A 16,585-nucleotide genomic window follows, 5' to 3' on the forward strand; every position below is an offset into this window, starting at 1 on the left:
GAGGGTTTCATTATAAAGATTATGCTATGGAAAAAGAGCGTCAAAGAATTGACCCACTTCGCAACTCTCCATGTGATTAGTAACACAAATTTACAATTAATTGAAGGTAAATTGGGGTTTGTCATCATAGATCAGAAAAATAAATATGACCTATTTACATAATGCTTGAGATTCACAAAGGATAATATTTAATTCATCTCTGATGAGCATCAAAATGGCAAAGATTATACTATGCATGTGCTATAAACATGTGCAGGGGGAATCAGTGAGGGTGAGGTTTACCCATAGTCAAGTCACTGTGAGTCAACACCTATAATTAAACATCTACTATGTCCCCGACTCTGTGTAGTCAGTGAAGTTTCTAAGAAAAGTAAGATACAGGTTCTGACTTCAGTGAACTCATAATCAATGGAGATAAGAAAGCAAGTAAATTAGGTTATACAGATGATGTAGACAGGAAGAACTGGAAATGATCTAAGAGAGGAACCTAAAAAATTACCCAGCTCATAAGACCCAGGAGCAGAATTTGGACTAAGATCTTACTTTTATTCCAACTTTCCTTTTTATCCACAGTATGATGCCAAACTATCTCTCACAAAAAGGAATAACTTATACTGAGGACATTCCCATGATTTTGGGTTCACACATGAAGTCCCTGACACAAAGAAAAATAATCATAATCTTAATGAAAATACCTGAGTTATTGTTCAGTTGTGCAAACATCCCAGTGTATGTTGTTATCATCATTAGGTTCTCTAATTACTTAAAACGCTACACATAATCTGGAGACTATTCTTTTCTGCACCAATTAAATCCATTCTTACTGGCAATCTCAAAAATATGGCAAAGCAGTGAAGCTGAACATTTGAATCTGAACACATTCTGGAGATTTCTGGTAATTCATATGGTACAGGACTAGTGAAATATATTGCCCAGTGTCATTTGGAGAAGGTTCCATGAAATCTCCCAAGTATAGAAGGCAAACAGCATCATCTCCTTTGTTCCTACTAACTTTGTCCATCCCTTGAGAATTATTAGATAGGGTAGAGTCCTCTGTATAAAGAATATTGTGAAAAATTTTGTCCCTTTAGTGTCATTCAAATATCAGCCATAAAATTAAAGTCTAATAGTATCCTCTCAGTTTGTGAGGGTCTAAATCAAGAGTCAATAAACATTTGTTGAATGTCTACAATACACCAGGTAATATGTTAAGTGTAAAGGAAATGAAAGGAGTCCAATGAAGGGGAAAAAGCATCCAGCACAAGGTCATGGGGGAGAAGAACAAAGGCAGTGTGACTGGAAGGAAATGAGGGGATGAATGTGTTGGGTTCTCCCATTAAATGGGGATTACTGGTGATAAGGTGTGTTAGACACCCACAAAGGTCACAGACTTGACCATTAGCAAAATCAACCTTGTACCAGCAAAAAAGAGCAGGAAGAATTCTTAATTATGGAGCTAAGGAGGGAGATGAGCTGAATCCTCAATGGCTTTGCAAACATGGCTAAGATTTTGGAAATAATAAAGAGAAGTTGCTCAGAGAAAGAAAAAAAAATTAGAGCAAAGTTGTGGGACAGTGGTAATTGCAAAAATAGTGAGAAGATTCTCCAACAAGATAAGCAAGTAAATCAGCAGGTAGAAAATTTATATTATATTAGGTAAGCCTATTCATGTCCAATTATTAAGATCTTATTTTATTTGTGTGAAAAGTGTTTCATAGTTGTTTGCATAGAATTTCTGGGTCTGTCTTGGCAGGTAGACTGAAAAATATTTTAGGTTGTCTGATGTTATTTTAGATGGGATGTCTCTTTCAATTGTTTTTTAGATGTTTGCAAGGCAAATGGGGTTAAGTGGCTTGCCCAAGGCCACATGACTAGGTAATTATTAAGTGTCTGAGGCCGGATTTGAATTCAGGTACTCCTGACTCCAAGGCCAGTGCTCTATCCACCATGACACCTAGGCACCCACTTGTTCAAATTTATGTTGCTGTATCTTATTGGTAATAAATATATGTGTTGAAGATTTATGTGAATTTACTTTATATTCCTCAACTTTGCTAAAGTTGATAATTGTTTCCAATAGTTTTTTAGATCGTGATTTTTTAACATTCTTTAGATATAACATCATGTCATCCACAAAGAGAGTTGTGTTTCTTCCTTCCCAATTTCATTTCCTTAGATTTCTTTTTCTTCTCTTAATACTGAAACTAATATTTATAATATGATATTGAGAGTAGTGGTGATAATGGGAATCCTTGTTTCACCCCTGATCAAATTGGGAGTGCTTCTAGGTCATCCCCATTGCTTATAATGCTTTTGATGGATTCAGATAGATAAAGCATATCATTTTTAAGGAACAATTCATTTATTCCTATGCTTTCTAGTGATTTTAGCAGGAATGGGTGTTGTACTTTGTCAAAGGCTTTTTGGGCAAATAGTGAGGTTATCATATGATTTTTGTTAGGTTTGTTATGGATATAGTCAATTGTACTGACAGTTTTCCAAATATTGAAGCAACCTTGCATTCCTGGAATGAACTCTGCTTAGTCATAGCATATTATCTTAGGGATAAGCTGGTTCAATTACTTTGCTAATATTTTATTTAATATTTTTCATCAATATTCATTAGGGGAATTTGTCTCTAATTTTCTTCCTCTGTTTTCACTGTTCCTGGTTTAGCTGTCAGCATCATATTGGTGTCATTGAAAGAATTAGGAATATTTCTGGCTTTACCTATTTTTCCACATAGATTACATAAAATTGGAACCAAGTGCTCCTTGAATGTTTGATAGAATCCACTTGTGAATCCATCTGGTCTTGGAGATTTTTTTCTTCAGGAGTTCATGGATGGCTTGTTGAATTTCTCTTTCTGAGATAGGGTTATTTTGGTTTTTAATTTCTTCATAATGCAGAATTTAGAAATAAAGGGCAACACCATAGATAAATTTATAGACCAAGAAATAATCTATCAGATTTATGGAAAGGTGATACATTTATGACAAAACAAGAAAGAGTACATTAGAAATGCAAAAGGTATGATTTTTATTTTTAAAGATGAAAAGTTTGTGCACTAAAAATTCAATGCTGCCAAAATTAGAAGGAAAGTAGAAAGCTAGGAAAATCTTCACAACTAGGAGTTCTGGTCTGTTTTCTAAAATGTATAGAGAATTGCATGAAATTTAAAAGATTACATCATTCCCCAATTCATAAATAGTCAAAGGATATGAATAGATAGTTTTGAAATGAAAAAATTAAAGCTATATATGATCATGTTTCACACCTATCACATTGGCCAAGATAAGAAAAAGGGAAAATGATTAATGTTGGAGAGGTTTGGGGATTATTGGGACATTGATGTATTGCTCATGGAGTTGTAAATGGATTCAACCACTCTGGAAAGCAATATGGAACTATGCCCAGAGAGCAATAAAACTGTTCATGACCTTTGACTCAATAATTCTAATTATAGATCTATATCCAAAATAAATTATAAAAATGGGAAAAGTAGTACATGTTCCACAATATTCATAGCAGCTCTTTTTGTTGTGGTAAACAATTGGATAGTGATGGGATGCCCATCAATTGGGGAATGGTTAAACAAGTTATGGCATATGAATATTGTGGAATATTACTCCATAAGAAATCATAAATGGTCGGACTCTAGAGAACTATGAAATGACGTTTCTGTTTTGGTATGTTGTCTCATTATTGTCATTGTCTTGCATAAAATGGCTAATTTGTTGTCATTCTTTGAAAGGTAATTATTTAATTTCCAATTAGGTTTAGGTTTATATCTCCATGGTTCATTTTTGCAAATGATTTTTATTGCACCATAGTCAGAAAAATTTGTATTAAATATTTTTGCATTTCTGCTTTTGATTATGACATTTTATGCCCTAATATATGGTCAATTTTTGTGTAACTGCCATGTACTCTAGAAAATGAGGTTAAGGCAATGGGGTTAAGTGGCTTTCTATCCCCACTCAGTTTTCTACAAAGATCTATCATGTCTAATATTTCTAGCATTCTATTAACCTCCTTCATGTTTATTTTAAGGTTGATTGATCTAATTCTGAGTTAGGGATTTGGAGGTCTTGCTCTACCACAGTTTTGCTTCCTGTAGTTTAAAGAGCTTCTCCTCAAAGTATTTAGATGGTATACTAGTTGGTGCATGTGGAGAGTGGCCTGTACCCTCAATGCCTGGGTGGGAAGCTGAATAAAGAAAAGACACAGGCAGGTGGGCAATGCAAGAGAGAAATTCGTTTATTGTCAGGTTAGAAAATGTAAAGATAAAAACTGCAAATGGTATGTGATCAAAAAAACAAGCTTCTGAGAATTGTATCCTTTGATCTGGTCATACACAGACCTCTGTGCACTATTTTTCCATGTCCTTGGTACAGGATTTGTTTTGTCTGACTCAGTACTTTCAGGCACATCTTCCCAAGTTGGAGACTCTCTCCATTCTCAGGGTCCTCATCTGGCATTGCATAAATTTTCAGGGTTCATGGAGAATTGTAAGGAAGCAATCTTGGAGCATGTACCACAAATATGGATATCAGCTAATACTAAACCCGGACCAACGGATTGCATACTCTGCTTCAGTTCTCTATAGATGCATACATATTAAGTATTGAAATTGCTTCATTGCCTATGGTACTTTTTAGGAGGATATAGTTTCTTTCCTTATCTCTTTTAACGAGATCAATTTTGGCAGCTGCTTTGTCTAATATAAGGATTGCTACCCACCATATCCACTGAAGCAGAATATATTCTGCTCCATCCTTTTACCTTTACTCAGTATGTATTTCTCTGCTTCAAATGCCTTTCTTGTAAACAGCATATTGTAGAATTTTGGTTTTTAATCCAATCTGCTCTCTGCTTCCCTGGCAATGATTATTGGTAAATCCCTGACCTCAGGCACAAAGCAAGCATTCATAAAGAAAACAATGGAACTCTGATTTAACCAGAAGTATTAAGTCTTTGACTTACTTCCCCTCATCTATATACCACTAATTACCTCTTCTCTGCTTTCCCAGTTGCTGTTCTACTAACATTTGCCTAAATTGGAAACTTGCTTGATGTGGGACTTCTAGGGCAGTGCCAAGATGGCAGCATGAAGTAAACATGCTCCCAAAGCTTAACAATAGCAGAGGTCTTGGCAGCTACATAGCAAGACAGCAAGGAGGATCCCAACCCCAAACAAAGTCTGAAGCATGGGGAACACTGGATAAAAGACAGGACTGTACCACTGCTAAGTCGAAACCTGGACATAAAGGAGGAAACACACCAAAGGCAAGCCTGGACTACATAGGCAACATTTTGGTCAATAACAAGCCAGCAAAAAACAAAGACTTTGGATCTGTACTACCTATACACCACAAGCAGAGCTAAAATAGCAAAGATGAACAAAGCAGCTAAAAGAGAATTCACTATAGAAAAGTACCTTACAGACAAAGGTGATAACAATAATATGTCAGAAGAAGAAATCAGTGAAAGATCACTCACACAGGAAGTATCAAAAGAGTCTATAAATTCACTCAAATACAAAAACCTCATCGAAGAGCTTAAAAATGAATTCAAAAACCAAAGAAAAGAGGAGGAAGAAAAATGGAAAAATGAAATGAGTATCATTCAAGAAAATTATGAAAAATTGACCAGAGAATCCAACACCTTTTTAAAGGAAAAGCAAAAAAGTAATTGAAGAAAATGAAACACTAAGAATTAGAATTGAATAAATAGAAACAAATGAATATAGGAGACTACATGATTCTATCAAAGAAAAAGATTGAAAAAATGAAAGAAAATATAAGGAACCTTTTAGGGAAAACTAATGACTTGGAAATTAGATCAAGGAGAGAAAATTTATGATTCATCAGACTAACAGAAATCTTAGATTAAAAAAACCTGGAAAACATCATTCAAGAAATTATTGAAAGGCGGAGCCAAGATGGCGACAAGAAGGGATCGAGTCTTAGGTGCTCTCTGATAAAACTTGAAACTAAGGACTCTAAACTTTCGAGAGACAGAACCCACAAAGGGACCCAGTGAGTCAGTTCTCCTACTCAAGGTAACCTGGAAAAGAGCAGAAAGGCTCTGCTTCCCGGGGGTCGCAGGGGCGGCCCACCAGAGTGGTGGCCTGCCAGAGCGAAAGAACTTCAGCCCCCTAGAGGCAGCCCCAGGGCACTGGGAGCCATGACTCACAGCAGTGGGGGAGTCTCCTGAGCTGCACCCTGGGAAGCACCGGGCACAAAGTGGGGAACAGCAGGGGATCTCTGCCAGAGTGAGCAGTGGAGCCCAGCCCTCAGGGCATACAGTAAGCTGCTTGGTCTTTCAGCAGCACAGATCCGGAAACAGAAGCAGGTGGAGCCAGTAAGCAGGAGCCTCCAGGGCATGAGCCCATTGAGCTGAGGGAGAGGAGTGAAGAGAGACTGCACAGCTCTTTCCTCAGCCTCTGGAACAAGACTCTGGGGCTCTGACCACATTCAGATCCTGATCCAAGTCTAGGCCCCCCCATAGAACATCAGCCCCCCCCCCCCCCACCTCAGTCCCATGGCAGAGGGCGGCACTTATGGTCATTCACAGACCAGGAGGGAGGACAGACCCTCACACACTGAGACCCTTGTCAGAGTGTCCCAAAAGCTCAGGAAGCACCACAAAACCAGGCCCAGGCTGGGAAAATGAGCAAGCAGAGAAACACGAGGAAGACCATTGAGAAATACTTTGCATATGAGCCCAAGAAGGATGAAAACATTTAGTCTGAAGATGAGGAAGCACAAGCTCCTGCATCTAAAGACTCCAAGAAAAACAGAAATTGGGCTCAGGCTATGACAGAGCTCAAAAAAGACTTTGAAAATCAAATGGGGGAGATGGAAGAAAAACTGGGAAAAGAAAGGAGAGAGATGCAGGAAAAACATGAAAATGAAGTCAGCAGCTTAGTCAAGGAAATCCAAAAAAATGCTGAAGAAAATAGTATGCTAAAAACCAGCTTAGGTCAAATGGATAAAACAGTTCAAAAAGTTATGGAGGAGAAGAATGCTTTAAAAAGCCAAATTGGCCAAATGGAAAAAGAGATAAGAAAACTCTCTGAGGAGAACAAATCCTTCAGTCAAAGAATAGAATTCAGGGAGATTGATGAATTTACCAGAAATCAGGAATCAATACTTCAAAACCAAAAGTAAATGAAAAATTAGAAGAAAATGTGAAATATCTCATTGAAAAAACAACTGATATGGAAAACAGACTTAGGAAAGATAATTTGAAAATTATTGGAATACCTGGAAGTCATGATCAGGAAGAGCCTTGACATCATTTTCAAAGAATTACTACAGGAAAATTGCCCTGAAATTCTAGAAGTAGCGGGCAAAATAGAAATGGAGAGAATCCACTGATCCCCCCAGAGAAATAGATCCCAATAAAACCAACCCCTAGGAATATTATAGCCAAGTTCCAGAACTCCTAAGTCAAAGAGAAAATATTACAAGCAGCCAGAAGGACACAGATCAAATATCGTGGAGTCAAATATCGTGGAGCTGCAGTCAGGATCACACAGGACTTAGCAGCAACTACGTTGGAAGCTCGTAGGGCTTGGAATATAATATACCAGAAGGCAAAAGAGCTTAGAATGCAGCCAAGAATGAACTACCCAGCAAGGCTGAATGTCCTCTTCCAGGGAAAAAGATGGACTTTCAATGAACCAGGAGAATTTCAAATGTACCTGTTTGAATGACCAGAGCTGAACAGAAGGTTTGATCTTCATATACAGGACTCAGGTGAAGCATGGAGATTGGAGGAGAGGGGGGAAATATGAGGGACTTAATGATGATGAACTGCATGTATTCCTGCATAGAAAAATGACTCTGATAATACTCATATGAACCTTCTCAGTTAATAGAGCAGGTAGAGGGAGCTTTTATAGTTGAAGCACAGAAGAAAGCTGAATTTGAAGATAAAATATGGTGTAAAAATGGAATCAATAGGAAAAAAGGGAAATGGAATGGGAGAAAGAAAAAGGAGAGGGGGAATAGGCCAAGATATTTCATATAATAAGATTTTTCTTTATTACGATGAGCTATTGCAATGATATGGAAGGGGGGAGGCAAGGGGGAATGAGGGAACCTTTGCTCTCATCAGAGGTGGCAAGGAGGAAACAGCCTATATACTCAATGGGGCATAGACATCTGGAGTATGCAGGAGGGGGGAGCAGGGGGAAGGGGTGGGGATGTGAATAAAGGAGGAGTGGATGGACCATGGGGGGAGAGTGGTCAGATATAAACATTTTCTTTTTTACTTCTTGCAAGGGGCTGGGATTGGAAGGCCCATCCAGGACCATAGGGCCAGTTAGATTCTGGGCCTAAGGGGTGGTATGGGGGCTCAGGGCCTCTTGGCCCCAGGACCAGGGATCTGTCTGCTGCACCAGAGAGAAAATATAGTACATGGTATTGGAGAAATAAGAAAGGAGGGAGTTGCAATCAGCAATGTCAATGTTGGAAAAATATGTAAATAACTTTAGCGATGGACTTACCATAAAGAATGTGATTCACCCATGACAGAGTTGTTGGACCCAAAATGAAGCACATTTATTATTATTATTATTATTTGGGGGAGGGTGCAGGGCAAATGGGACTGGGTGCCTGGGGCCACATAGCAGGGTGATCTTTGGGTGTCTGGGGCCAGATGTGGACCCGGGTGCTCCTGGGTCAAGGGCCAATGCTCTGTCTGCCACCCAGCCACTCCTACTATTATTACTATTGAATTTTATTTTGGGTCTTTTTTTTCTTCTTTTTGATTTTTGCAGGGCAGTGGGGATCAGGTGGCTTGCATGTCACACAGCTGGGTGATTATTGGTTCTACGGGGCTAGATGTACGCTTGGGTGCTCGTGGCTCCAGGGCTGGTGCTTCATCCATTGTGCCACCCGGCCATACCTACAATTATTACTATTATTTTTTTTAATTTTAATTTTTTTTCTCTCCCCTTTATCACTCAAGCAAGTCTATATTCATGGGGGAGGGATATTTTGTCTACTCTTAAACAAGAATATTTTATTAATGTAAAAAAATTAGTACAAAATGAGAATTAAAAAAATAAAATTAAAAAAAAGAAATTATTAGAGAAAACTATCCAAATCTGCTAGAACAAGAAAACGACATTACCATCGAAGGAATCCACAGAAACCCTCCAGAAAGAAATCCCAGGAACAAACTGCAAGGACTATTATAGACAAAGTCTAGAACTCTCAAATAAAGAAGAAAATATTGCAACCAGAAAAAAAGAAACCTATTCAAATTACAATGGGAACACAATCAGCCAAACACCGGACCTATCATCCTCAACAATGACAGATCAGAAGACCTGGCATGCCATATATTAGAGAGCAATTGACATGGGGTTACAACCTACACTGCAAAATTGAGCATATATTGTCATTGGAAAAGTTGGATGTTCATCAAAATAGAGGACTTCCAGAATTTACTGACAAGACCAAAAATGAACAGAGAATTCAGATACCAAATACAGGACTCAAGAAATTCATAAAAAGGTAAATGAAGAGAGGAAGGAAAAAATAAAACACAATGAAACAAAACATGACAAATGTTGGTCGAGACAATCAAATTTTATACAACCCTAAAAGGGAAGATATAACACTTTCAATTTTTTAGAACTTTGCTTTTCTTTGGAACCCAGTTTTTCTTCTGATATCTTATTGTCTGATTTTGCTATCTCTTATACTTTATGTTTCTTATACTTATACTTATGTTTCTTCCTCTCTTCCTCTCTCATCACATTCAATTTGGATCAATGTAAACCATGGAAACAATGTAAAGCCTGGCAAAATTGCCTTCTGTGGGGAGTGGGGGAAGGGAAGTCAGATTAGGGGGAAAATTCTAAAACTCAACATAAATAAAATCTTTGTCATTAAAAAAAGAAGTGTTTCTGGTCTGGAAACCAATTTATATTTTACTCTGAAGCTTGATTCCTCTGTGAATTAGGATCCTTGTCTTCAAGCTCACATTCAGTGCCCCTCCCACCCATGCTGGCGTCTTTTCATTGTGGGTCCTTTCCCATGATACTTGTGCTGGTGGAGGGTCACAGGCTTTTGGTGTGGATCTCCCTAGAGGATCATACCCACTTCAGGGGGCTACTCAGTGAGTCGGCCTGTGGGGGATGCCAGAAACTTTCTCTGCCTTGTGTGTGTTTAGTGGCCCACTCCCTAGTCCTGGGAGCCTGGGGAGAGCAGCAGGATTTGTGCTGTCCTCCCACAAATATGGGCTGGGCCCTTGAGCTAGATAATTAAACTACTTAATCTTCAATCATTTCTATTGGAGATCTGCTGCCCACACCTGAGTCTTGGGGCAAGGTACAAACACCAGGGGGAGGCTCTTTGTTGGGGATAAAGTCTCTTTCTCCCACAGGAACATGGAGGGGGGAAGGGAGGGTACTCAAATGGAAACATTCTGACTCCAATGAAAACAGGGGGACTCCCAGTCCATGTCTTTCAGACTAACCGAGCTGACCACATGGATGTCTATGCCATCAACTGGTGGCTCTCCTGTCACACACACAGTAGTTGCTTTCACCACTATTCTCAGGTCATTCGCCTGACCTCACCCCTATGCTGGGTCTCAGATCTCTGCCCCTAGCTTGACCATCCTCCCTTGTGACAGAGATTTCTGATCTCCTCTGTTCTTCTTTGGTTTCTGAGAATACAAAATCTGTTAAGAGACTTGGTTCGAGTAAGTTGTGAGAGAAAGCCAGGAGAACAATATCTGGCTCCTCTCCACAATCTTGGCTGAGAGTCCCACTTTCATTAACTCTTGATGAGAATCTCTGCTTCTTTGCAAGTACCTCCCCTTCCACTTCCAGTTTTTATTTGGCTTCTACTCTTTGAATACCATATACTAGAGATTTCTGGATTAGTCATGCTTGTACCTTTAGCTCAATTTTTAATTTTTCCAAGTGATAATTTCTATTTATTCTTATTCAATTACTATAAGAATACTTTTGATATTATTTTTGAAATTCCCTCTCTGTAACTCCCCAAACATTGTATGCAAAAGGAAACAATTAGATAAAAATTATATATGTGCACTCATGTAAAACTTTTTCCCAAATTAGCCATGTTGAAAAAGAAAACACTAGGGGGCCGCTAGGTGGCCGCTAGGTGGTGGCTAGGTGGCGTAGTGGATAAAGCACCTGCCCTGGAGTCAGGAGTACCTGGGTTCAAATACCATCTCAGACACTTAATAATGACCTAGCTGTGCGGCCTTGGGCAAGCCACTTAACCCCATTTACCTTGCAAAAACAAAAAAAGAAAAAAAGAAAAAAGAAAACACTGACAAAATAATGCACATAAAATACAATGAAAAATAAGAAAAATAAAAAAAATCTTTAAAAGTAGTGTTCAATCTATATTTAAATTCTGTCAATTCTTTCTCTACATATAGATAGCAATCTTCATTATAAGTCTTGGATCCCTGAATGAATGAAAATAGTCACTGTTCATAAGTGAGCACCTAACATTTTGCTGATGCTGTGTCCCATCTTCTCCCAATTCCGCTCATTTCACTTTGCAACAGTCTTCCCAGGATTTTCTTCTATCCACACTATTTCTCACAACATATCCTTGTTTTCATGACACTTATCCATCTCCTCCTCTGTAATTCCCTATTCCCAACAACCTAGTTTTTTTCCCAATGAGCCTTATATCTCATTATTTAAGTGTTGGCTTCAGTATTTGAACTTCCTTTGTATAATCTGAATTAATTTTTTTTCAGTATTAACTGATTTGATGTCTTTGATGTTCAGGGGATTTCCAAAAGTCTTCTGCAACATCAAAATTCAGAAACATTGATTGTTGAATACAACCCTACTTCCCTTCCTATGGAACATGTTGGGCAAGGGACAACTCTATATTCAATTTTTAGCTTATCTTTAGTAGTTTTAGAAAAAAAAAACCTTCCCTCCAAGTCTCAATTATTTGATTCTATGTGTTTTGAGTGTGGATTAAATTAAAATTTATACCCCTCCCCTAATCCTATTGTCCAAGCTTCAAAATGAAGTCCATGGACATTGAGAACAGTGATTCTTCTCTCCCTGGCAAGTACTCTTGGTAAAACCCTGACCTCAGGCACAAAACAAGTCTGTTTCAAGAAAACAATAGATCCCTGATTTAACCTGAAAGATTAATTCTTTGATTTACCTCCCCTCATCTACATACCCCTAATTTCCTCATCTCTGCTTTCCCGGTTGCTATCCCATTAAATTTTCCTAAATTAGAAACTTCCTGGATGTGGGACTTCCAGGGCAGAGCCAAGATGGTAGCATGAAGCTAAAGTGCCCCCAGAGCTTGACATGGTCACAGAGCTGTGAACCTCCACCACCACAAGTCCCATGGCAAAGGACCCAAAATGAAGAAAAACCAGCATGGGGGGGTGCCATTGAATGTAAGCTTGAAGATAAGGATCCTGACTCACAGCTTAGGTATAACAGATGTCTTGGCAGTTAGATAGCAAGCCAGGCAGGAAGATTCCAACCCCAAATGAAGTCTGAACCCTGATAATACCAGGGCAAAACACAGAATTGATTATGAAACAAACTACTGCTGAGTCAGTAACTGGATATAAAGGAGGAAACAAACATCTGCAAAGGCAAGGACTAGACTGCATAGGCAAAATCCTGGCCAAAGGCAAGCCAGGATTAAACCTTCAACTTTAGCCACAAAAAAGCTTATTTAACTGTAGAAAAGTACAGTTAAAAGTACTATAGAAAAGTACTTTACAGGCAGTGATGATGTCATGTCAGAATGAGAAATCAGTGAAAAATCACTCAACAGGGAAATATCAAAACAGTTGGTAAATTTGATTCAAATAAAAAAGATCATAGAAGTTCTTAAAGTTGACTTTAAAAACCAAAGAAGAGAGAAAGAAGGAAAATGGAAAAAATAAATAAGAGTCAGGAGGAAAATTATGAAAAACTAGCCAGAGAATTCAATATATTTAAAAAGGAAACACAAAAGGTAATTAAAGTAAATAAAATGCTGAAAATTGGAATTGAGTAAGTAGAAACCAATGAATCTGGGATAGTACAAGATTCCATCAAGCCTTATAAAAGAGCTGAAAAAAATTAAAGAAAACCATTAATTTCACAAATAAAACTGAGTCAGTTTTATGAAAAACAAGAAAAAATAGGCAAACCTTTGGTTAATCTGATTTAAAAAAAAAGAAAACAACCAAATTGCCAGTATCAAAAATGAAAAGGGTGAACTAACCACCAATAAGGAGGAAATTAAAGAGATAATTCCAAACTACTTTGCCAAACTGTATGCCAATAAATTGAATAAACTGAGTGAAATGTATGAATATTTAGAAAAATACAAACTACCCAAATCATCATAAGAGAAAATAAATTACTTCACCCCATTTCAATTGATGAAACTATCAACAAACTCTCTAAGAAAAAGTCTCCAGATGGATTTACGCTACCAAACATTTATGGAACAATTAATTCCTATTCTAAATAAACTATTTAATAAATAGGGGAATGTGTTCTGTCAAACTCCTTTTATGACACCAACATGGTGCTGATACCTAAACCAGAAGAACAAAAACAGAAAAAAAAATTATAGACCAATCTCCATAATGAATATTTATGCAAAAATCTTAAATAAAAGTTTAGCAATGAGACTGCAGCAATCTATTACTAGGATAATACACAAAGATCAGGTAGGTAGGGATGGTTCAATATTAGGAAAACACTTAACTTAATTGAATATATCAATATCCAAACTAACAGAAATCATATATCAATAGATGCTGAAAAAGTCTTTGATAAAACACAATATTCATTCCTATTAAAAACACTAGAAAGATTAAAAATAAATGGAATTTTCCCAAAATAATAAGTAGTATCTATATAAACCTTCAACAAATATTATATGCAATGGGAATAAACTCAGCATTTCCAAAAATAGGTTGAATCAAAAATGCCCATTATCATCATTGCTATTCAATACAGTATTAGAAATGTTACTTGTAGCAAAAAAGAGAAGAAAAAGAAATTGATGGAATCAGAATTGGCAATGAAGAAGCAAACCTTTCACTCTCTGCAGATGATATGATGGGATACTTAGAGAACACAAGAAAATCATATAAAAAACTACTTGAAACAAGCAATAAATTCAGCCAAGTAGCAGGATATAAAATAAACCCACATAAATCATCAACATTTCTATATATGAATACCAAGTCTAAGAGCAAGAGATAGAAAAAGAACTTCAATTTACAGGAGCCATAGATAACATTAAGTACTTGGGAATCTACCTCCCCAGGCAAACCCAGAAACTGAACCCAATTATAAAGCATTTCTCACCCAAATGAAGTCAGATCTAAGTAACTGGAAAAATATTAATTGCTTATGTTGAGCTAATGTAGTAAAAATGACAATTTTATCAAAAATTAATGACTTATTCAGTGCCATACCAAACAAACTATCAAACAACTATTTTAATGAGCTAGGGAAAACCAGTAACAAAATTCATGTGGAGCAACAAAAAGATCAAGAATAGCAAGGGAACAGATAAAAAAAAATGTAAATGAAGGTGAGATGGCTCCACCAGATCTAAAACTGTACCATAAAATGATAGTCATCACAACTGCCTGGTACTGGTTTAGAAATGGAGCAGTGGATAAGTGGTTTAGGATAGGTTCAAAAGAAACTATAGTAAATGAATTCAGTAAGCTAGTGTTTGACCAAACCAAAGACATCAGCTTTAGAGATATGAAATCACTATTTGACAAAGATTGTTGGGAAAACTGGAAAATAGTGTAGCAAAAACTAGGCATAGATCCACATCTCACACACTTTACCAAAATAAGGTGCATATGGATGAAAAGAAATAAAGATGCTACTAAAAAACAATTCCTGTTCCCTCTTCTTTCTGCCTCTTTAAAAGCTGATTCATGCTTCAGTTTATATTTCTTGTCTTCCTCTGGGAAGGTAGCTAAGTCTGCAGTAGTGTAATTCTCCAAAATAACTTCTTATGCCTCTTTACCTTTTGTATTGTACTCTTGTACTTATTCCCTTACCTCCTGCTAACCATAGCAATGCTCAACCCTTATTTGTCCCTAAAAGAAAAAAAAAAAAGATAAGCATAATGGAATTATTTTTCCATTTTTATTTCAATTCAAACTATAATTTTATGTAATTAAATTTGTTGGCCTTAACCTTCTTAGGTCTCCTTTTCTACCTCAGAATTCTCCCTCCCCCCACCAAGCCATAATGTAATTGGTATCTCCTTCACTTCTCAACTTTGTTCTTAATATAATAATCAATATTAAACTCATAAGTACAGTTTTAGTGTATTATGCTATATGGTAGAGGATAAGATAATCCTTTATATTGTGTTCTTTCCTCATAACACATATCCTTCTTTCCTTCTTTCTCTTGTCTACATGTAGATTCTGAAAGACTTTATTATAAGATTTGCAAAGAATTGTATGCTCAATCTATCCATCAACTACAAGCATCAAGGACCTATTAAATGCTAGACAATATAGTAGACAATGGTGACAAGAATACATGAATGAAAAAATCCCTGCCCCCCCCAAATTTATGTTTTATTGCAGAAACCATAAGTTCACATGTCAGTAATTCAAACTATATAAAATATATATGAAGTAAATGCAAGATAATTTGTTCAAAGCCACCACTAGCAGTTAAGGGAATCAGGAATATCTTCTTTTTGTTTGTTTTTTGTTTTTGTTTTTTTTGTTGTTGTTGTTTTTTTGCAAGGCAAATGGGGTTAAGTGGCTTGCCCAAGGCCACACAGCTAGGTAATTATTAAGTGTCTGAGACTGGATTTGAACCCAAGTACTCCTGACTCCAAGGCCGGTGCTTTATCCACTGCGCCACCTAGCTGCCCCTAGGAATGTCTTCTTGAAGAAAGTTTTATTTAAAGGAAACTGGGAATTCTAAGAGGTATAAGTGAGGAGTAAGTACTTCCCATGTGATGATAATGATGATATGTGTCCTTTGCTCTCAAAGAAGAATATGACATCAAAGAGATGATGCCATGGCAAGCATTTGCATTGGATTGGGGAGCGGGGTGGGCTGTGCTAAGTCATGAGCCTCACTTTCTTCTCCAGGGTCATCTGGGTCCAGTGGCTAGATATTAATCAGGATCTGGAAATGGTGGCTGATGGGAGGAAAACAGGTTTCAGGGACTTGCCCAAGATCATACAGCTATGTAAATAAGATCAGTGTCTCACAGAGAATTGTATGATGGATTAAAGACCATCAGAAAGACCTAATTTAAAATTATGCCTTGGAAATTCATCTTATATATGGGAATGGACAAATCAATTGCACTCATTTACTTCCTGTGGACATAAAGAGTTGATGCTAAGATGTAAAAGGAAATATCCCATGTTAGAACCAGGGATAAGACCAATATGGGTGGATCAAAAAATGGTATGTTGTATTCAGATAATGAAGGGACTTAAATGAGAGAGCTCTTGATAATTCATTATAAAGGCTAGAGTGAACCACTTGGATTTATTGAAAACAGGACAGTGATATGGTTAGATTTGTGCT

The sequence above is a fragment of the Macrotis lagotis genome, chromosome 3 (genome assembly GCF_037893015.1).
Source record: "Macrotis lagotis isolate mMagLag1 chromosome 3, bilby.v1.9.chrom.fasta, whole genome shotgun sequence".
Taxonomy (NCBI): Eukaryota; Metazoa; Chordata; class Mammalia; order Peramelemorphia; family Peramelidae; genus Macrotis; species Macrotis lagotis.